This window comes from Pomacea canaliculata, linkage group LG2 (assembly GCF_003073045.1).
Source record: "Pomacea canaliculata isolate SZHN2017 linkage group LG2, ASM307304v1, whole genome shotgun sequence".
Taxonomy (NCBI): Eukaryota; Metazoa; Mollusca; class Gastropoda; order Architaenioglossa; family Ampullariidae; genus Pomacea; species Pomacea canaliculata.
Genome location: NC_037591.1, coordinates 35,464,810 through 35,488,714, shown reverse-complemented (window position 1 = coordinate 35,488,714; position 23,905 = coordinate 35,464,810). Strand labels below are relative to the sequence as shown.

Genomic DNA, 23,905 nt, shown 5'->3' with positions numbered 1-23,905 from the left:
TGCGCGATGTAAGTTTTTAGAACTTATCTTGATGATTGGGGAGGGGCAGGTCTACGATTACCAGCCCTGCCGAGGTCTTGTTGATGTAGAGACATAGAACTAGTACTTGACATACTTGAGGGAATCTCACCTTTTCAAAAAGACAGACTTCAGCTAGCGTGGGCGGTTAACGGTCTACTATTCACGTGTGCGCATGCGTCATCCACTTGTTCCCAAGTGTAACACCATGTCAGCAACAAGGGAAATGTCACGGCCAGTGTCTCGAATTTCCAAGTTTCTACAGTATTTTTGATAAATTGCGTAATTTTAAGATTACTTTCGTTAATTAGCCCCTGCTGGTTCCAATTAACTTGTATTCTTTATTTCAATTTATTATTTGAAGGACACATCGACATTGCTGTTAGGGTATAATTTTAAAAGCTGCGATGAGGAAGGCTTCAGAAGGGGGAAGTGGATGGAATAGATACAAAGTTTCGTTGATCAAATTAGTAAGCTGGGGTGACACTGAAGGAAAGGAAAAGCTGTTTCACCAACAGCAAGCAAAACACACCAAAGCTTTCTGAACAAACAGTCCCGTCCAAGTCTACACTTACAAGCTGGCGAAATGCTTTGCCTTTGATAAGATTTTTCTCTTCTTTCACTCTCTCAAACGTTATTTTCCCAGAAATTTGCGAGTTGGTGATTTCTTTCGTCACATTAAATCATTTATAATCAAATGCACATGGTGCAAGGGCTTCAAGCTGTTCTGGAAATGTAAGTTGTGTTTTTTTTTTTATTAAAATGTGATCCATCACAATCAAACTGTGTGGAATTCGGCCCTTAGGGCATCAATATCTCAGGAAGTGCTACTCAATGACTGATGGAAACAAATGCATTGACAGAACGGGGTACGATAGCCTGTGAGTAGGAAAAGCTCGGCATATGAATGGACAAGGGAACAGATGGAGTGACAAAGGAATAAAAATGAATATGAAAAATAATAGGAGAAAAAGAAGGCACTCACTTCTTGTAGTGATCAAAGCCAGGAAAAAATTCCACCGTTGAGCAGATGTCGATTTCTGAAAGCAACAAAAGTAAAACAAAGATGAAATATATTGAAGCCTTCTGTACCTTACTTAACCTGTTGTTTTTCGGAGAAGTGCGAACGAATGTCGGAACAACAGTAAGAACAATTGATTTGATACTAATAATAATACAATATGTAATAGAAAATGCATTTTTAAGCTGAATCCGTGTTTTGGTTGCTAATCTGTTTTTAAAACTTTCTTTAAAACTTGCAAATAGCTTGCTTATGGATTTTTTTTGTCCCCAGAAGCCATTGCTGTGGAAACTTGACGGTTCAGGTCGACTTCCTCAGTGTGATGTGTGTCTGGGGGGGAACGGGGACCGGAGAGAGAGAAAGAACTCGACCCTATCTCCTTTATTGAACAGGTCTGTTTTGAATGCTGGATGGAAAGCACACAGAAAAACCATCCATTGCATATGTGAGTGGCTGATATTTACAATAATATCAGTATTTTTGAATGTAAGATAGAGAGAGAGCACAGAGACACCAATCACCAGCCCCGACCAAACGTCTGGAACAAATCCTGGCATCTGTGCCGCTTACCTCATAACCTAGATGGATTCTCAATCCAGTCACAGATACCGCAAACTCGCCGAGTCGATACCCCAGAATCCTGACTCCAGAAAACAAAAGGTTGCTTGCCTTCTTGCCCCTGATGTCTTATGTTCTCCGAGAACCCACCTCGCCACATCATGAGACAGTCGATCAGCCGCTTCTGCCTGCACTACATGTTTTGTTTTGTTTTGTTTTGTTTTGCTTCTCTTGTCGTGGAGCAAAACATGCAGCAGCAAGTTTGTTCAAAAATAAACTTTTCCTTTCGGTTGCAACACGCTTCCTTTGTCCAAAGTCAAAGCGGTTCGGCATCGTGTTCAGTGCCGGCGAGGTATTTTCTAGCAAATTTTGCAAGTGCTCATCAGGAAGTCAGCGGGGAGTTGTTTAGGACACGGGATGAAGAAAAACAAGGGTTGTGAAGGGCTGGCGCAGGCCTGCTTCACGTGGAGGTAACTCTCCTGCGTGGTTTTTCTTGGTCTTGTATGACCTCCTGCTCTCATCAGACCCACTCCTCTGCTCTTGGCAGTATGGGTCACGTGACAAGATAATCGCCCCAGCACTGTGTGAAAGCACGCAATGGAACAGTTTGCGTGCACATATTCGCCAATTCTCTTAGTTTCTCTCTCACACTCGCATATAATATGTGTGTTTTATCTGTCTCTCCCTCTATCTCAGTTTCTCTCTCGAGAGACAGAAGTCTTTTTTCTTCTCTCCACCGAAAGGATCATGCTCGTGCATAATTTAAGAGCGATTGCGGAATATCTCAACAGTTGACAACAAAACCATCCTCCCTTCTGAATCACCTGTCAATCCCACCATTTTATCCTCGTGTTTCATCCTATTGTCTCCCATCCGTCAGCCTCTTAGTTCTGTTAAACACAGGCGGAAGACTGAGATTTATGATATTTTATCTCGTTTCACCTCCACCAACTGATATTTTGTTGCCGTTTGCACAAGAGACAACTACGAACTGAAGAAAGAAGTAGTACTGCGATGATTTGCGATAAGCACGGAAAAGGTCATCTTGAAAAATGTCTCGCGACTGTCTACCTATGATGACGTGTATCACGTGCAAAGAACTGTACAGTTGTTTAACTGCGCAATAACCGACAACCGAGAGGAAGAAGCTTTCGGAGGGTGAGGTCAGAACGCTTCAAGAAATGTATTTTAATTTTATCTCCAACTGTTCCGAAACGTGTCACTCAAGACATTCCCCTATTGCCTGACATATCTTCACGGCTGCAATACATCAACAGATCAAAACTATCTGCTCGCACCTTAGTACACACGAAATGAAAACAGTGATGCAGTTCAAACGTTAACGATAAAGAATGCGATAAGTGTAATTAAGATGGGAGGAACCCTAGATTAGATAGAAGCAGGCTTTGCCTTGTTATCAGGGTGCAGAGTTTGCGAAGGAAAAGTGGGAGTGCTGAAGGGTGTGTTGGCAATGAAAAAAAAAATAAACAGGGAAAGTTAGAGGATGAGACAGATACAGAGAGAGAGAGAGCGTGTGTGTAAGAGTAAGAACGAAAGAGTATGAGTGAAAGAAAGATGTAGATTGCGAGGCAGTAAATGACAGGAAAAGTGAGTGTGAGAGAGAAAGAGAGGACGATGGAAAAAGTAGAGTAGATGAGACTAATATTTGGCACACTAGCAGGTACTACACCAGATCGAGTGCATCAAGTGTCCAGGTATGCAATGAAACCAGTACGAATATGAAGAAGGATAAAAACAAGAAGAAGGATGAGAGAAAAAACAGAAATCTTTAGAAAAAATTTCCAACTATTACATCTACCACACTAATTGTTTTCCAAGTTCTACCCATTGTATGTGCAAACCTAGACAATTTTCAGGAATCGGAGATCAAAAGATTATCTTCAAAGAAACCATATCTCTTCTTTATATTCATTCTTATTTTTGGGAGGGGAAAATATCCCACCGCCATCACTAGATGCACTTAATTTTCTTCTGGCCGCATGTGTTCCTTCTAACATCTCCAACTCAGAACATAAAACCTGTGTTTTCCTTTGTCTCCTTATTAAGTCGTTCTTGTCCAGGATCGACAGCACAATGGAAGATAAGATTACACTGTTAGAGAAGTGTGTAATCTGACATGTTTCTCTCACGCAAAAAAACTCTGCAATTATCGACCATTAACTTGAGAGAAGGCCAAAGCTGCAATTCTTTGCACTCCAGTTAAAAAAAGTAGTTATTAAAAGAGAAGTTTGTAAAAAAGATGGAGGTGGCTGTTCCTGGGCTTGACAAGGAGAACGTTCCAAACTTCCTGCGTCATCGAAGATGAGAGGAACTGCTTCAGGTCGTGAAGTACGAGCTTCCTCCATCATACAAAATGATTTTGTCTGTGTTCTTCAGATCCTTGGCCTCTACTTTGCCACGAAAGAAGTTTTCGGAGTGTTTTCCAATCAAGTAACAATAATGGTGTGGTTCTAATAGTTTCAGGAATTTTCCTGTACAGATGTTTCTGGTCTTCGCTTGAGTCTGGCTAAAAATAAAATATTAAAATGAATCAAAGATATTTTTTGCTACAACAGTTGAAGTCGGAGAATATTTGTTGACGATTCTTACAGGTGTTACCCCGGGTGTGTGCTAATACCCACAAAGTATCCAAATTTAAACCAACATTTTTAAGTTCTAGACTTGCTGTTCTTCTCTCTTGGCTCTACTCAGGTCAGGTGCGTGTCGCATGCCTTGCGTGTAGCTGAAAATTAATGAAGGGAAGGAGGGATTGGAAGAGCATCTCTATTAGTCATGGCAGGGAGGAGAGTTCTCTGTAAGACCTTTTCGTGAACTCAGTGGCCGAGGACGGCAAGCAACACTTGCGTGTCAGGCTATAAAAGCTATTTATTCTCATGTGAAGATGCCAACTATAAATACCCCGGACTCTATCAAAAAGTAGCAGAGCCCAATCTACACTTTACAGAAAATGCCTCACGTGTGTGGTATTGCAAGTAGCTCCTCCACAGAACGAATAAAAATAAAAGGAGAAAAATTTGGATCATAACCTCTACTTTTTTCAGCGATATTTTTTGCTATCATGTCTCATTCTATACGTTGTGGCTTCGCATTACCGTTTTTACTTCCACAGTAATTTTTTTTTCAAAAAACAAAAACAAAAAACCAGAGAAGTTTGCGGTGAACTTAACTTTCGATGGATTGTGTTGGGAGTGTTGATCCCTTACTATTGTCTGTCAGAGGTGGAGGAAGCCCGGCCTTACTAAACAAAAATTTGCTGTTGTTTTTATAAACAAATTTTAAAAGAAAGCATGAATGCAATATATCACTCAAAGAAGTGAAAGGAAATGGGCGAATCTCAATGTTGATGTTTAGGCATGTGGTACATCACAAACCCCATTAAATTTCACAGAGACACATCTTTCTGGAAAATTCTGGACAGAGGAGTGTCTCCTGTGTTTTTAGAGAAACTTTTAAAACGACATTATTGTTTTTGAAAACTTCAAAAACACATCGAAAACTATTCATTAAGTTCAAATTACTTAGACACAAACATGGAAAGACGTTTAAATTCAATCCTGAACTTATTTATTGTTGTAGATTGTCAGCTGTTGAAAAGGATTGTTCTCACTCATTTGCATTGTTACCAGGCAATCATTTCCCGCGTGCTTATTACAATAATTGAAAGATATCCAAATTCATGATGCACTAAGATACTCCGATGACGCCTATGGGAAATACAATGAAATTGCCATACACTCCAGTTGAATAATGATTTCAATATTCTCCCAACAGCGACACTTCATTGGCAACAGCCCTAAAAGACGAGTTTCCAATGTTTCAAAAGTGTGGAAATCTTTTCTGCTCTGGCAGAAATAATATTTATTCAGATAAAGTTTTTGCTGAATCACAAAATGCTTCCCAACTGTTATATGTAAGTGTTGAACAAATTATCTTCGTCTCAAGTCTGCCATTTAGTAACAAACTTCTTTATATTTTGAAGGAGCATTTTGCCTTGCATACTATTATGTTATATACCTGTATGTGTGCGTGCATGCTTATGTTTAAAACAGGAATAAAAATAATAAACAAAGCGTGTAGGTTCGTGTATAGTCTTTCTGACAGCACTGTTGGAGAAACAAGTGTCATGGTGACAGAAATTTTAAAACAACACTGAAACTATGTTATCAGTTCAGGTATTTCTTTATGTGTATTCTTCATGAGAATAAAATCCCTGACTTACAATGCTGAAATCGTTCATAACCATTGCCATAACCAATGTCAAAATACTTCTGTCCAAGAGAAAGGTGAAAGAACTTGGCAGTGGAAGGGCCCTGGATGAATCATGCCATGTTCTCTGGAGCCCAGCCACTAGAAAATCGTTCACACAGAAGCATGTTCACTGCCATGGTTGCCTAAAATACATTATAAATCATTTTAAAAGCATTTATGCCAGTTAAAATAAGAATTTTTAGTGGTAAAAACATTTTTGCTAAGAGGGCAGAGTTCTTCAACCAAAAGAGTGAAAAAATTAAGTGAAAATATCCAGAAATATGTGTTTTTTGTAAATAATTATTACAATTAATTATCTAGAAAAGCCAGTGTCAAATTCGTTAAGGAACAGGCATGGTGCAATTTTGTTTCTAATGTCCTGGTAAAAATCAGTGTAAATACTTCAATGCCTGTACACGACTACAAACATTCTATTTACAGAAAGAAGTCAACAACACTGAGGTCAAAGTTATGATGTCAAACCAGTGCCATTGCTAATTAGGAGAAGCTGTGAATAAAGATATTGACCGTTGTCTGCACAAGCTAAAACAAACGTGAATAAAAAACTATACTTGGTTATACCCTCCATCACTTGCATCGGACATTGATATCACGTGATATATTTAACTCCTTTCTTAAGAGGCAGACGGAAGGATGGGATTAGGGTTTTAGATGAATTTGCATGTCAGACGATGAGAGAAGGGAAGGGGAGATAGAGAGAGATAGGAAGAGGGAGAAGGAGAGAGAAAGAGCAGGGGGAAATGCATACAGAGAGAGGGAGATGATAGAGTGCGTGGAGAGACAGCTATGAATGAGACACTTTAGACTAAGCAGAAATGAAAGGAAACAAATTAATCAGAGACAGGCGACATAGAGAGGGCAGACAGAAAGGACACTGCTTCTCGTGAATGCCTGTACGTGAATGAATGAGTGAATGAGCCAGTAAACAGGCGGTGGTCTGCGTGTGCACGCGCGCGTGCCTGCTTGCATAATGTGTATACGTTTGTTTGCGTGTACGCGCGTGTAGGGTGTGTATGCCAGTAGGTACTTATGTGTGTGTATGTATGTGTTTATATATATATATGAAAGTGTGTGCTTGGTATGTCAGTGAAAAAGCAAGAAATACTCGACATAAAATCAAACATTTGAAACATGCACAGACTCCCCTCCCAATCTTTAGAAATGATTTCTACGGTCGGGATAGGGATGCCGAGAAAGCCTCCCAGCGACCGAGGACATGTGATGGAGTTGTTGCCAGAGTGAACGCTCAGTTGAACATAGTGATTGCCACAGCGTGTTGAAGAGAAAAAGCTTTTCTCAAAACATTTAGAATACTCTGGGGCGAGTTGCACAACATAGTTGTAAGTTAAACACTTTTAGGCCTGAACACTATTTATATAACCGGTTATCTAATAACACAATGCAAAATCTTGATTTTTAAAAATGCAAATATTTTAAATAACATAAAACTGTTTTATGCCGGACTTTCCTCTTAGCATCAAGTGCAGTTCAGTGTACTCATTCGAAATGACATTTGACTGATTTTTAAAAAGAAAATCCAAAAATACATTTTAGAAACATGCTAACATGCTGTGTTCACTGTACGCTGCTGTAGAAGAACTTGTCTTCCAGACCCGCCTTGGAATGTTGGGCACTCCTCCTAAGCACAATTAATCGTTATCGTCCATGAATTATTAATTCTTTTTTGAGTAAATCAAACAGTTTAGACAAAAAAATCAACAGCAGATGCACTTTGTGGAAACATTAGACAGTTCAGGTTGCCATACGGCGACACAAATACACCTAACCCTTCGTCTCCGATGCAAAACCAAAAATGAAGCCTAACATGCAAGAACGATTTAAATACCTTCCTCCAAAAGGGATCAACCAAGTATGAACATTTTGCTTAAGAAGTTCATTAAGTGCATTTCAGCACAAGATGTTGGAGATATTTTTGAATCGCAAATAGGTTTGAGGAGTTCCAACATTCTAGTATTCTAGCATCACTCTTTTCAATATTAGTCCTTGTGGATTTTAGTTCGAACAAGCAGCTGAGTCACCAAGGTTGTGGCATCCAGTGCAAAGCAATAAATCTTTGGTTGTTTAGTGCACGCAAAGAAAACTTCTTTTGGTTAATCGTTGTATTTTTCATAAAGTGCTGACAAGCCTATGAAACTTGCTTTAAGTGGCTTGTAGGTTGGTTATCTGGGAAGCATATCAATTCAATTTGCATCTAATTTGCGTTCTTGATGATGATGATGATGATGAGGAGGATGAGGATGAGGATGAGGAGGAGGAGAGGAGGAGGAGGAGAGAAAGAATGTCTCCCCCTTCAGACTATTTCATCCTGTGGGCAATGAGGCATATTGATGGAAGATGTGAAAGGGATGAGGATGGTGGAGGTAGAAGGGGATGCTGGATTATGGTCGCTCAAAGTCTGATCTTAAATATCATGTATGGGAAATTTTATTTTCTAAAAAAGAAAATTTCCTAATTTCATTTGATTTTCACACACTCGAAGGGTGAGATGGACAGAAAGAGAGAAAATTCCTGCTGCATAATCATAAAGCCCACAAGAACATTAATGGAAACCGATATGCTTGTACAGAGACAGCTACACACAAGACATCGTCGATTTTGGATTCACCATACACATCAGTAATCTCCACTACCCCCCCGTACCCAAGCCTCTTCCTCCGTCAAATCAGATTTTCCTGAAATCAGCAAAAGGAGGAAAATCGGCAATCGTTATGAGCTGGCATGCAGTATAAAATTGAAGGAAAGAGCAGAAAAAACCCCCAAGCCCAACTGCCACACAATGTCAGCCGTATCGCTTAGGAATCATGGGATTGGGGAAGATCGATCGACAAGGAGTCGAACACGTGCTGCCCTGGAACTTGAAGACTTTTGCGGTTCAAACTGTCGGTCCGAATCATGGGACGAAGACTTACACATCGAAGGAAAATCGGGGAAAGGGATATGGTTTATAAGGGCATGTATGGTTGTACAGAGCTCACAAAGGATCAAGTGGTTAGAGCTGGGTATTAACAGCCAAGACACCTTGTTTCCGATGAGGATGTAACAGTTCTTGGGAGTATCAAAGACGATTTTTAACCGGACAAATATTTGACAAAGTTTGGCACTTGGTCGAGAGTTGGATCAAAGGGGCCTTAAGGGCTCCAACAGAGGCTAATTCCTTTAAATCCCGTTAAAATACTTTGTTCTTTCGATTTTTCGATTCTTTACATTCTGTGATGTCCACCATTTTCTCGTCCTTTCTCTCTCTCACTCACACCCACAAACTCACACAGGAGGGTTATATGTGGAAGAACAGACAATTGCACTCAAGACTATATGCTTAAATTAAACCTGAGCTGCAATATCTGACTGGTTCTACATCTTTAACATCTCATCTGTATTGTATTAATGATGTTGACAGCACAGAAATTGTGAGGATATGGTGGATATGAGAGTGTAACGCTGATGAATAATTCCTCTTCTTCTTTGTTTGTAGAGTAAGGTATGATAAGTAGAGTGCATGAAACCCACAAGACCGTGCTAATAAACCTGGGAAAAAAAATTCACCGTCCGAGACAGGATGGAGCTAACAAATCGATGTAAGTAGGTATCACCTCTCAAATAACCTTCTTGAGCACCGGACATCGAGTCGATGTTTCTGTCCTGGCATCACCGAAAATACCGAGAGACTCTTCTTCGTGTTATGTAGCACAGAAACAGACTTTTTAAATGTTAGGTCCATATGCTCCAAATGTGTTTTTCATTTTATTTATTTTATTATATTTATTTTATGCCATATATGTATTAGCAATTACATTTATTAATTCAATATATAATAGCACTAAAATAAAATATTGTCATAAATGTAGAAAAATATATGACTATGAGAAAAACCATGTAGATAAAAATAACGAGCAATAAACACAAGAAGCTAAAGATTAAAAACAAGAACCTACTCATGTACAAGTTATTTCATATTTTTCTGTCTGTGTTTTTATGCAACTGTTGGAAAATACACAAAATAATGCCAAACCAATTAGTTACAATTGACATTAAAGAATTAAATAAAATCAGGAATTATTTGTGGTGAGTCATTGTCAGATTAACCTTTTAATCACCTGAACCAACCACACACTGGACACCCACGCTAAATAGACTGGTGAAGACCATGTCCCCCTTTGGCGATGGATTTCATGTTGAATAAGGTACTAAATAGATGAAATTCTATTAATTAGGTACAATTATTAATCATTATCGTTAGCTAATTTTCAATTAACAATGAGATAAAACTTGGTCGGCAATTTTTGCTAGAGTTGAGTACACGATACCAACAAACACACATGTAAACAACATGACCCAAAGCAGGAGGACCTGCAATGCGAAGGCCGAGACTGCCAAGAATAATTAGTGTTGTAAGACGCTAAATGTTGTTTTAAAGTATTTCTTTATTATGTGGGGGAGTACAAAAATGGAGGCAAAGCAAACCTCATTTTGATGAGTTCCCCCCAACCCAATCTTGCATTTAAGTGTCAGAGCTTTCGTGACACGCTTTTCTTTAAATACGCCATTCGTTATGGCGGATTTAGTGCCAAGCTTGGATGGGTGGGAGAAAGCAATTATTGCCAGAAAGATAAACAGCGTGGAAAGACATGCTGAAAAGTCGATAACTTAGAGTAAGCCCGAGGTCCAAGTGCTAACATCCACGATGGTTTACTTACCAGCTTCATGTCTTGCCCTGTGCTATGACTTCGCCATAGGTCATAGCCGATACAATGAGCCATAGCCAAGATGGCGACCCCTGGCTGTAACGGAAGTCACAATAAAAGATAAAGTGGAGGATGCTACTTAAAAGCCAAATTTACAGGCGTGGGATGCAGTGGGTTTTTGGGGAGGAGGGGCAGGCGGTAGAGGGATGGTTGGGTAAATGAACGGTTGGGAAGGACAGAAATGTGTTGTGAGTTATTCTTAGCATTCAGTTACAGTATCGCCAGCACCACAGAGTACATAATCTGACTTTTTTCATCGCCTTTCAGGACGAAGGAAGAAAGGTTCTGACAGAAGCGATGGCAGGAGAGATGTCTGGAGCCAGACAATCGCTTTAAGCCCAGGGTTCTCAGCAGCGATAGAACTTTTCGTGAACTGCTAAAAGACAGCAGCTTCATCAAACAGTAGCTAGGATTCCGAACCAGCATGTGTCCCTCCTTTTGCTGATTTACCTGAAAATGTAGTATTTCTCGACAGCTTGTCTTATCCCATTATAGAGATAAACCTTCAAGTACTGTTGTCATAAAAATGCCGAAAATGTCTCTTTATTTTAGGAGAAAGGAATACGGAGTGGTTCGAGTATGGATGTTGGAAGTCGAAGATGGCAAACTTGCCGACTCGAAACCAGAGTAGCGCGGTAGTACTTTCTCTAGATTTCTCAGTTGTTGAATGGGTATCTGACCATTTAGACACTATGAAAAAGAGGCAGTGAGGGACCACCATGAACTGGACTCAAAAACAACACTTTTACATTTCCGCCAATATTGTTAAGATTTCTTTCACGATACAAGATCCACAATTTTCACTCTTTGAACAGTCTTTTAACGAGAGTCAAGTGTCGAGTGTGCTTAATATCGCAAATGTTTCTCCTAAATTCAAGTTCTAAGTACCTTTTCGTACTTCCTAAGCTCCACCGCCACTTTTCTTACGATACGCATGCTCCAGGGCGCAACAAACAACCCCTCCATCGTCCCGCCGCTGTGATTATTTGACTGCAGGCTGGGAAAGATCCGGACCAACCACCGCACAGAAGATTAAAGGCAGGCAATTATCGACGCAAGGAAGTTACTGTTGCTGACATTTCAGATTAGATCCGTTGTCAATAATGCAGAGAGGGAGAACCCAACGTTGAGCGTAAGAATCAAAGGTCGTCTGGAGCCTGGCTAAGCTGATGCTCGGCGAACAGCACCAACAACACACCATATCATTCCATACCATTCCGTACCATTCTGAACCACACACACACACAGAAACACACACAGACACAAGTTACCATAAAGTTCCGAAAACTTTGCCTTTACGACTCCCTTTGTCTCACTTAAACTCGATACCGAAGCACTGAAATGGCAATTTCAGAAAAGACGACCAGCGTTTGCTGTCGATCACCGCAAATCTTGAAAGCCTGCGATGTATTGGTACCTTCTTAATGACATCCTCGCCTACAAAGTTAAATGTCTGACGTCCTACTAAGGTCACGTGATCGAACATCCCATCGGTGGCACGAAGGACCGGCCACGTCTGGTTTCGACTGCACTAACGTTGGATATTGGACTTCTACCTTTTAATTTTTGCTCTCCATCAATGTTTTTGAAAGGGAAACCGTGGACTCAACTTTAAACTCGATGTCTTCTAGGCAGTTCGTAAACGCTCATGCCAGCACCACAAAGCGGATATGCTCAAAATTTGAACTGGACGGACTTTCTGTGCAGGGGGTAAGCGAACTAGAAGGGAATTAGACAGCCATCTACCTGTCAACATCTATGCCTTCGCCGTTCATTTTTTTTGGAGGGGAGGGGTTGCTGACAAGTTGCTCAGCAGACTGTCAGCAGATTTGCTTCTGAAGCTCCAGGTGGTGGCAGATGCAAGACAGCTGTTTCTTTGCGGACTCATCTTCAAACGTCAACCGAACTTCCTCCAGCATCCAGAAGAAAGACTCGCTGATTTTTTTTTCTTTATTTTCTTTCTGTGTGCCAGAGTCGGTGACATGACAATTTATGAACACGTTGAAATGATTAATACTGTGTTACTATGAACAGTATGCATTCGAAAGTCAAGTTTAAAAAAAAATGCTGGGTTTGGTATAATAAACAAAAATAGACATCTTGTACGTCAAAGGACAAAACCGGTTGCAAAAAAATCCTACATGTGTCAAAAGGGACACAGACACCCCTTCCACCTGAGTTACATTCATCAGCATTGCTTGACGGCACCTAACTCACATTTCTGGAGAATAAACACCGATTCTCCAGTGACACAACTATGCAGTCGATGTCAGATACGACACTTTCCGCGGCTCCACAGACGTTTTAATGAGAAAAACCTGCAAACTGAGCTGGCGATACTGAAAAGCATCAGTTTCGGCGATGTTCAGATGCATTTCTAGACAAGGAATGTCGGTAGCTGGCGGCAGCATCACCAATTTTAAACCAAGCGCCTAAGCTTAGGAGTTCAAGAAGGGACAAACAGTCATTCCTATTCTAGAATACTACAGGGAAATTCCACATTGAGAACCACGTTTCTTTTGCTTTAAAAAGATCAATAATCGAAAGTTAAGCACAAGAGGAAAACATTACTCATGATCAAAAGGATGGGAGAGGGACCAAAAAAGACATCATTATTCTTGTGCTATAACAAGGACAAACATCAGCTGCTGCATACCAGAACACATGCAAGGACTAGGTTCTTACAAAAATATCCGAGGAGTATCTTGGTGAGCTAGTGATGGACGAAATTGTTTGTTTTTAGCAACACATGCTTGCACTAACTGCTCGTCAGATTGTTGTTGTCTGCCCATCACCCGGACTGTGCGTCAGACGGTGCTCTGGCGTTCCCCCTACCGTCAGACCAGCTGCCCTCCGATCGTCTCCCTACACCGATGTCCACATTACCCGAGCATCCTCTCAGCAAACACCTGTCGAAACTAACCACGCTTGGAGTGTAGATTATTTCCCCTTAAGAAATCCCAGTAAGGATGCGACGACGGGTTACCCTCTCCTGCTCGCACTAATGATCATGGAAGAGTAGGGGACGGGAGACGATGGCATTGTAATCGAGACACTCGTTGGTTGAAGGTGCTTGCGGCTGGTACACTGCATCAGAACGTGTGACGAATATCACCGAGTGGGAGCAGCTAGCATCCCCTACTCGTGCAGCCTCGGTAAATAAATGATGTCTCACTTTGACTGGAATTAGTCTTCAGTGTCGTCTGTACTGAGTCTATGGCTCTATCTGGAACTGGAGGAACTGTTGAAATGTGGACGTGTCATGGTGTGGCAATATGCGTTTTATACTAAAGATATTTTACATCCACACAAAGGTTGCTGAATGTGAAAATGTTTGACAAAGATGGTCGTTTACACTTTGTCTAACAAACAAACCTTAGCCACGATAAACATTGCCACTGTAGAAGAGAATCATACAGTAAACTGGCAAAATTACTTTGCATTTCTGTTTTTTGTGTGCCTATGGGTGTGAGAGAGAGATGGAGAGAGCGAAAAAAAAAACTGTTTCAAGGCGTGTCTAAAGTGAAAACAAAACATCGAACAAACACACACACAGAACAAACACTCTGCCTATCACAAGGTATTGTTAAACTCACAGCTCTGTTTTATTTACTATCTGCTCGACGAACCAAAAAGTAGTTTGCCTTTTAGATCGTCTTCAACGCAAGAAGAGGACAATAAAATATACCTGACAGCACTCGTGTCGACGTGAATAAGCCATCTCCTTTTTTCCACTTCGCGAAACATTCATACATTTTACTTTCAGTTTAAAAAAAATAACCAAAAAATATTCGTTCGCAATTTATAGACGACACAGGGTGGAAAAAAGAAGTATTGTTAAGATTTTTTTGCTCAATGCTTGTGTCCTTATGGTAGTAAATTCTAGTTGTTTTCATTTGCGGGATGCAGCATCAAGAACGCATACGTCCTGCGCATGGTTGTCCCATCTTCCGGCTTCAGACAGAAAGGGGCTGGGAAGCAGGTTTGGTGCTGCATTTCTGATTGTATCCTGGGTAGTTTGTATTCAGAGAAGGCATCTTCAAATAGTTGGGTAGCAAATGGCATGCTCCAAAAACCCGAATTTTACACAGCGACTGTGAACATCTTACAATTGACATAGTGCCTCGGTTAATTGGACACGTGTCACTGTATTGTAGATTCTCCTCGACAAGAACAGACAATAATAGCATCCTGAACTAATAAACTTCTATTTTAAGACACGAGTTTCTTAAATCTAATCGTATCACCCAACTATAACTTCTTTGCTAACTCTAAAACAGTTTACATACAAGCAAGAAGTTAAGAAGTTTGCTAGAAGTTAACTCGATGCTGGATAGGATGGTCATTGGCTTTAGGGAACTTGACATTTCCATGAGACAAAACAGATACTCTAAAAAGCAGGGCCTTCGGCATTTTGTTCATGTGAATAATACGCAGGGTAGGGAGGTCTCTTGAAAGAATCACGAGCCACTAACTATACACCACGAGGAGGCAGTTTTCTGATAATTTTAACGTCTGGCAGCAACCAGATGAGGCAGTGGTAATCACAAGGGTCTGAAATCGCCTGGTCCTTATTGTGTAAGAAATAGAGACGAAAGAACACTCCAGCACGAAGTGCACTGGGTCGGACGAGTCGCATGTAATAAATCTGGTTATCTCCGCACATTTCGGTGCGAAAAGCCTTTCACGCTGAATATAGTTCATAACCTGTGTCTTAGCGGCAGGCACTCTCTAGAGGCTGAGTCGAAAAAGACAGAGCTATTGTTGGCAGAAGAGACGCGTTCATTATCTTGTCCAGCGAGAGCCCGGATGTTGTCAAACTATACGGGCATCTAAAACAAGTAAAGCAACGCTCTTCATTTCTTTCATCATCGCTCCTGTTAAGTGGTTATCAAGGACAGAACTTTGTGGAGAGATGCAATTTATTGCTCAGATCTCCCTACAAACAAAGAAACAAACAAACAGACAAACAAGCACACACGTGAACTCAAAAACATACACTCAGATCGATTTCCATTATGTAAAAAAAAAAAAAATAATCTCAGAGCATACACAAAATGAATACAAAAGGCACTGGTATCAAAGAACTATTTGAGTTTCTGTTTTCAGAACACGCTATCTTGAAAGTGCAAGAAACTTTTTGCTGTAAGTTCATCTTTTTAAAATCCAATGGCATGATTTTTCATGTTACAAGAGAGATGACTGAGCCTTCTCTGTTGCTGCATCACTTGGTCGCTTAATGACATGAACGTTTCTTGACCCGAAAACTGCTTTTGCAAAAAAAAATGCAGCTAATATAAAGACAAATTTAGGACTAGCATTTGTCTCCATGGCAACAGAAGAACAACAAAACCGTTGTCGTCATAAATAATTTAAGCTAATTCGTAAGCTGGCAGTTATTTCGATTGAGAATGCCCGTTTATTGTTATTGTGATAATTTTCCCGGTTGCCATTGTATTCATCTAAAAATAGGAACAACTAGGATTAGTTAATTAATCAATGGATTAATTGATTACATGGTTACATATACAAATATAGAATTAACATATCATGGAAAATAATTATAACTATTCTGCGGCTCAGGTTCATCATCTGTGTTAGTACATGTTAATGTTGTTACAGGCTTACCTTATTTATATGTAGAAAACTTTTCCCTCTCAGTGAAAAGAATTTTGTTGTAAACTTTCAGGAGTTATTTTTTTCTAGACTATTGACTCTGACTTTGAAAGCATCCAAGGCAGCTGCAGACTAGTATTTACCAGCAGCAAGCTCCAGCAGCTGACGCAAGACCATGCTGCGCGCGTTTTGAAAACGACCCGCGTTACCGAAGAATCGCAGAATTTTGCTTTCCTCATCATCCACTGCAGGGGGCCTTACAATCAGTATCTACAATCACTCCCAGAGAAACGGATCCTAGTCAGCGGGGATCTAGACCAAAGAGTACCACCCGAGACACAATGTCTTTGTCTTCTTGCAAAGACGCTTGGGTCACCACCTACGGTGGGTGGACAATCTCTTAACAGCGCCACCGGCGTCTTCCAGATACCCAGACGGTGGTTCTGGACGGGTGTGTTCGACTTTAATTGTCTGACCGGACCGCCTTGTGCGGCCAGGGTATTGCTAGAAAATTGTATTTTGAAGGGTAAGAAAAGGAACAGTCGTTGTAAGGCGGTAGATATTGCCAGGGCTTTGAGAGAGGACCTCAGACAAATGTATTCCAAGTAACCTAGATGAGACTGGTGCGCAGCATCTATTAAGCGGGTAACACAGCATCTTTGTTTTTCTATCGACATTAACATCACCGTGTCTCGCCATTCTGATTAGGAAAATTGAAGAATGGTCAAATAGAAAACGAACTGAATGAAGCATACAATCAATAGCATATTGTACGCAAATATGATCTACAAATTTAATTATTATTATTTAGACGCCAGTTAGCTTTCATAAAGGTTATAGGTTGTGAATTTTTATACTAAGGCAACAGATTAATCTTTGAAAGACTAGATATTTAATTTCCATTTAAATTGTGGACGGAGAACCGAAAGAATAGAGCTATAACAATAACTACAACTCTGTTTCTCACTCGATCACATTCGATTTTGATTGGCTTTCAACAAAACTAACGCTTTGTCGAATTGAATATCCTGATCTCATCCCCCACTACTTCCGTCCCATTCAACGAAAACAGAAAACAGCTCATAGATTTCTCACTTCAAATCACCTTGAGGTTCCCAGGACGCAAAACCATCTTCATTTTCCTCCCTGTTCTTTGCCCACTCCAAGGCGTTTGAGCCGGTGTTTGCAAAGGAATTTAAAGCGAAATGAAAATTTCCGTTTTCCATCCACTATTCTCTCCTGACAGAAAATAAAGTCGAAACGGGCTATAGATGATGAGATTGGGAGCCTTCAGTTTCTTGAAGGAAAAAATCGTGCTGTGCTTCAGACTGGGTTGCTGAAAATGAGAAGCTAAAGCAACAAAATTCCATCGGACTGCAGATTTTTGCATGCGTTTATTCGTTTCTCTCTCTCTCTCTCTCTCTCTCTCTCACTCTCTCTCTTTCTCTCTCTCTGTGCAATGTGAGTGTGTGTGTGCATGCACGGTCATGTGATGTAATCGCAGTGAAAACAGCTTTGTCAAAGGCTTCGTTTGCCGACGGCAGACAAAGACCAACCGTCTCGCTCAGAAAAGAACGCTAAGCCTCGTAATTCCAGACCGGCCAAAATACTGGCTTTGTTCACACGGCTCGAATGTTTCTAGTTTTCCTCTGTTTTTATGTCAAACCTCGCATTGACAACATTAATCCTCAAGCTCAACACACGGAATATAGTTAACTGCTTGAGAATGTATGACAATTCAGGTTCTGTCCTCTAGGTGTGTGTTTGTTGCCATTAAGGACCATTGTAATCCCAACAAATATGGACTAAATTTTGACCAAGAATGACAAAGTTTTTTTTTATTAAAAAAGATTAAAAAAAGCTTTGTCAAACTTGTTCAAACGTTTGTTGTTATTTGACTTGGTGAGAAGTGCTATTGAAGGTTTAGAAGAAATAATGTGCTTTGATTTTGGCCTTCGTGTCCAAAAAGTAAAGGGCCCGTAAACTACAAGAATGTTACTGTCACTGCGTGCAGGTGGATAGGCAATCCAACCTTTTCCTTAAGCACCCATTTATCTGTCAGTCAAATCAGGTAAACTTTTAGAGTAAAATAAATAATTCTCTATCTCTGATGCCACTAGTTTGCTATGGAAGGTGATGACACCTTGGCATTGACAGTGACCCTGTTGTTCCTGAAACTACAGAAGGTGGTGATGACATCCCACTTCTTGAGGTTTTTTTGCTACGTGAGGGGTAAGGAGCGGTCTTAGGGCTCCCGGACAAGTGCCACGCCCATTAGGGGTAGCCCCATATGCTGAGGACTACCTTCAGGCGTTCGTTCTCCCTCCAGAGCCTCACTCGATGAGCAGATAGCGTTTACTCGACGAGAAAGAGTGTGAATACTTCTCCCCATTTATGTCTCCCACCCGGCAGTTTATGCTGGAGAGGTTATGAGGCTGGAGGTACTGATCGACGTGCGTTTGTTTGCGGTAGAGACTGGGGACCAGCCCGTGGTTGCCCATGGTGATGCTGGTGTCGAAGACGGCAATGATTGTATTCTTTCACTCGTTCACTCACTCACTCAAATACGCCCACGCACAACATACGAGTGCAAAGATGTCTAATTCTTATCCCAGTCATTTTGTTGTTTAAGCAGAGGACAAGCTTTCTTAATTAACAATTGATAATGCACTTGGAAGAATTTTCTTTCTATACACCCAAATATCTTATGCCTTCACCTTTTCAAACACATGCAAGTTCTTTTAAACAATTTGGGGAAAAAGGTATGGTCAGACTTACAGTGCATTAGAGTTCTTGATCATCCCCACACACACACTTTGCAGGTGAGCGACTCTTGCTCAACTACAGAAAGAATTGATTTTTTCCTATAAATCTATATATAGATATGTAAATATTCGACTGAGCTGTACACAGTTAGATGTTGGTGACAAGAGCAGGTAACTACAGCAACTCATTCTAATTCTCTCCCTTCTCTCGTGTGAGGTCTGCATTAATCTCTTACTTTGACTACTTCCTTCCACCTCCCTTTTCTCTCCCTCTCTCGTTCCCCACCTTCTATTTCTCATTTCGAACGCACGCTTGCTCGCGTGCACACACGCACACACATGACACACGCACTCATTTTCACGAGTTTGTGTTCTAGAAGATGACATTTAATCTTATTATTGCTCCTGTCTCGGTCTAAACCATCAAACACTGTATTGGTTTAGGTGACGCACATGTCTGCTACAAAAGGAAACTAAATATTTGGACATGACTTACAAGAAAAAAACTTACATATTATCATCTTCCGGCTGAGAACAAAAACCCCTAACATTCCAAGAAACTGCATTTTTAACAATTATAATAACTAATATAATAAATGCACAAAGAAATAATTAAACAAATAAAGAAGTTGCTTTTCACCAGTGCTTTCTTGCGTTCAAACCTTTCACAGTTTTTCCTCTGAAACTCGAGAAATAGGACAGAATATTTACTTGACAAAAATCTCTGTTTTCGCTGCACCTGCAGAAACGGCTAAAGCAAGTCGAAGGCAGTTTCTCATCCTTCAGCTCTGAAATCTGTTTAATGTCATCCCAGAGGCACGGCACTGCGTGTTATTGCGCAAGGCATGATAAAGAATAGTGCGAGCACATTGACGAGGGGAAGAGCGCAAGGAGGGGAGTTACCCGGATTACGTAGTAGGGGAGGAGGTGAAGATGGGAGGAAGGAAGAAAGAATAGAGAGTGAAAATCTCTGGCGTTGTCTTTGATGATGTTGTGAGGATGGGAGTTGCATGCTGCGCAGTTCACTAGGGTTTTAACGTGAAATATTATACATATGACGAGTAACATCGCATCGTCGAGCATCCAGCATCTGTCAACAGCAGGGACAGGTTCAGGTAGGCTCGAGAACAATTACCTGGCAGGTGAATTCCAACAAGGAACGAGAAGGTGAGAGCGAATGCTATGACGCGGAATTGAGTTTGACGTAATAGTCTCCATTGAAGGAGCTGAACGTCATTGTTTGACGTAATACTCTAGTTCTTGACTCCATTGACGGAGCTGAACTTCATTGTTTGACGTCACAGTGGGTTTGACGTTGGTGCTAGCTGACGTCACCGATTTATGGTTTGGTTATGGAAGCCTCCTTTGTCCACATTTTAGCTTTAAATAATTTACAAAACTACATTAAAACATCACAAGCCCTCCAAGATTTCCGGTTATTATTTTATGCAAATCATTGCCTTCTCGGGTAATTTCAATTCTTCTTCAAACAGTTTTACGGGACAAGGACAAAAAGCTAGAGAAGGAGAAAATATCTGGAATCTTTTTGACCTTTCCAGAGACTGACTCGCTTCTTCAGTGGCTTAGTCTCGTCTATCTACAGCAGAGAAACCGCAGACGACAAATGCGTAGAGAAATGGACGGCAAGTGACTTACATTCACCGCCGACCCATCTCACGAAATTGGTGCTTCTTTTTATTCCCCAAAAAGCATCCTTCCTGGCCTGTCACCGCGTCTCCGTCCTCTAACCTTCCGTTTGCTTTCCCTTTCTCCCAAGTGCTAATTCTTCATGTCTCCCACCTCATTGGACTCTTTGAAGCATAGGTGACCGGTCGGTGAAACGGTTATTGGGCGGCAGATTTCGGGAGCTATGGGGGATAAGCTTCCCCTGCATGAATGTCTCGGGGGTTGGAGACTGCTTGGCTTTCTGGTCCCCGAAATATCTCCAACGATCGTTTGTCAGTAATGCACTCGATTCCAAGCACAACAGACCGTGTATGCCGGCAGATCCGTCTTGACGTGACGATGCCACCCAAAGAAGGGGAGACTGGATGTGATTTTATTATTCTTCTGCCGAACCTTGGCAACACATTTTTTTTTCTCCACGTCCATGCTGTTATTGTTGAAAGTGGTAAGGACGGTCTAGACGGACGTTTCATTAGGTTTTAGTTTACTGTAATCATATTACAAACCTTTGAGGCGGTATTAAAAATATTGCCAATGCTGGGCATTGCAGTGTGGTTTAGCGAGGAAATGCAGCTGCTGAAATGTGATGAAACTCCTTGGTCTGTAGGAATAACCCTGGCAATGTGCCAGCCACTCGGTTGTGCAATATTTATTACAGAGCTTCGCAGACTGAATGCATTGATATTCAGTTCACACCTCGAACACTTTAAACAAAGGCTGCTTAGAATAATTTAAACCAGCAGACGACGCGAGTTAAGGTAACAAAGTTCACAAGAAAATTTCATAGTTTATCGGGGATTAAGCTGCAAATCAAAATCACATCATGGATTCCACCATATCATTTTCAGGTTCGTTTTAGTCTTTCCTGCTGGTAATTGTTTTGGAGACTGGGCAGGTTTGAAGATAGTTCGGTATTGTTATCATTTATATAAAAAGTAAAAGAGTCGTTTTTCATAAAAATCGTGTTATACTCATTAACAGTCATGGGATATCCTTGCTAAAACTGAAAAGTCTTTTATGGAATAAAAAATTAATGCGAAAAATTTTGTCAGATTTATGACTTGTATTGGAGTATCATATTTAGCATCTGAGGTCAGACACGCACGAAGGCAATGATTGAAGTATATAAGAGCATAAGAAATGGCAAGGTGAAGTTTGAAATTATATGGAAAATCAAAGAAGACGCAGTTTAGTTTCCACAAAACGTGTAATTTTACTTACCACCCCACCACACCATCTACAAGTGTCATTTGATATCATACTCAAAGATTTTCGAGTGTTTTCTTCCGTCCTGTAGCTGATATACACTTTTAGATGCTAAAAATCACTTTTCTTGAAGATGAAAAGGTAGAGATGTGAAGATTTTACAGTTACTGCTATTTTCTTCTTTTACTTTTATCCACAACGCGTGATAAAAAGAACCAGAAATATTTATAAAAAAAATTTTAAAGGTAGAAAATCACAAGACACACCGAAGCTTAAATAGGAAATACTTGGTGGTGAGAAACAAATACTTCACTTACCAACAAGCAGAAAAGTCGTTCCACAGTAACACAGTGCTCGACTTCTCAAAACAAGGAGTTCCAAGAACTGCAACTCTTGGATTTTGCAGGTGATTTCTTTCTTCGTTCTTCAGTATTTGTTTAGTCCACACATAAGGTGAAGTTCAATTAATGTTCGTATTTAGATCCCGTTGTCGTAAAATTTCTCTTTTAGGAAAACCTCATTTTCACATCAGGCTGACAATCGAAAAAAAGCAAGTTTCGATGAAGGTTTGCCTTTACGAGGCAATATATCGAAATATACAAGAGAGAGTTTTTCCTTCGACTAATGTGCGAGGAGCACGATTTTCTGTAAAATTCCACACTTTCCTCGTGTTCCACTTGTCATTTTACAATTCGATGTTGTCCAAAACACAAGAATATATTTTTTTAAATCCTTGAGTACGATTCTAATGTTTCTGTAAAGCTAGAACTTTGATGCCAGACTCATGTCGTCAAGTCGACGTTGAAATAAAGTTGAAACTTCCAGCAGTTGCGCTGTTTCTACACTAGAAGCACCGAAACACGTGATACAATACGCTTGATATTTGCACAGGTAGAATTGGAGAAGAATATGCCACTCAAATCAGATTACAACGAGTCTCAGAATTTCCATAACCGTGACCTTACCACGGTCTCGACACGCCAGTCAGTCGTCGTGCGGTTGTCGGTGGGCGAAAGAAGCGTAGGTCGAGATGAAGACGACAGTGGGAGGGGTTGATGTACTGCCAGAGCCAGCAAATGTCGTATCGCTTCAACCGACCAAAGGGGTGCAACGACAGGGAGAATGTGTAAGAGAGGAGGGAGGGAGAGAAGGAGGCAAGCAGAAATAGAAAGCAGGAGAGCTAACGGCCACTTCTTGCGTAGACCAAGCCAAAGTAGCCAATGGTTTGCAGGCTGAGAGTCTCCGGCACTGCACGCGCAAGTCTTTTGGCGAAGAACCTTTCTCGTCGAACCTCCACAGCGTCTCCTACTCGTCGGCTCTCGACGGCGAGGAAAACGCAGCTTTGGCATCGTCCTTATACGTAATTCCGTCACGTGCTGCAGAAACCGTTCCATTGGTTGTAGAGGCAATCAGGAGGTTCCCGTATGTATTAAAAAACCGAATACTTCAACGGGGACTCTTTGCTGGATTAAATGGACAGCGTGGGCGGATGTACGTTGTTTGTTGTTCTCTCTGTTTTGTGTGCATGTGAGGAGAGGACGGGGTGTGCCCGTGTGTGTTGAAGCGTGTAGGGGATGAGTGATCATAATATCCAAACCAGACAAATTTTTATGCATGATAGCCGAAATGCATAGGCACGCGTTTGGGCTTTAGCTTTCTTTGAAACATCCTTCACTTCTTGTCTTTTAATTCTGCACGGTGCTAACGAAAGGCAGAAGCAAACACAAACGAATCGAAGAGAGTTGGAAGGTTCTCTTTAGTCTGGAAGTAAGGGCTCTTCTTCTCTTACTTTCTCTCTCTCACACACACACACACACAGACGCACACACAATATTTATTTCTCTCTCTCCCTCCTTGCAAGAGGCTGCCATCGATTGATAACCCTGAAACAGCTGATTGATTGTTTAATTTAGCGACAAGATGCTGTGCTAAAGCGGACTCGCCCTTCCGACAGTATTGTCCTTGCTTGGATGTTTCGTCCA

At 40.9% G+C, this 23,905-nt stretch overlaps 1 protein-coding gene across 2 annotated transcripts in view; it reads right to left on the bottom strand.

Annotated features, from left to right (window-relative positions):
* LOC112557287 (sex peptide receptor-like) overlaps positions 1–23,260 on the bottom strand; it is a 149,781-nt gene extending 126,521 nt beyond the window's left edge. Inside the window, exons 1-2 of one of the 2 annotated variants that reach the window (XM_025227050.1) lie at positions 22,241–23,260; positions 1,004–1,058 (exon numbers count right to left, since the gene is read on the bottom strand). The gene's annotated coding sequence lies outside the window, so the exon portion shown is untranslated. Of the gene's footprint in view, positions 1–1,003; positions 1,059–1,609; positions 1,746–22,240 lie in introns of those variants that run through there. The other variant, XM_025227051.1, reaches the window with a different exon arrangement.
* Between the last annotated feature and the right edge of the window lie 645 nt (positions 23,261–23,905).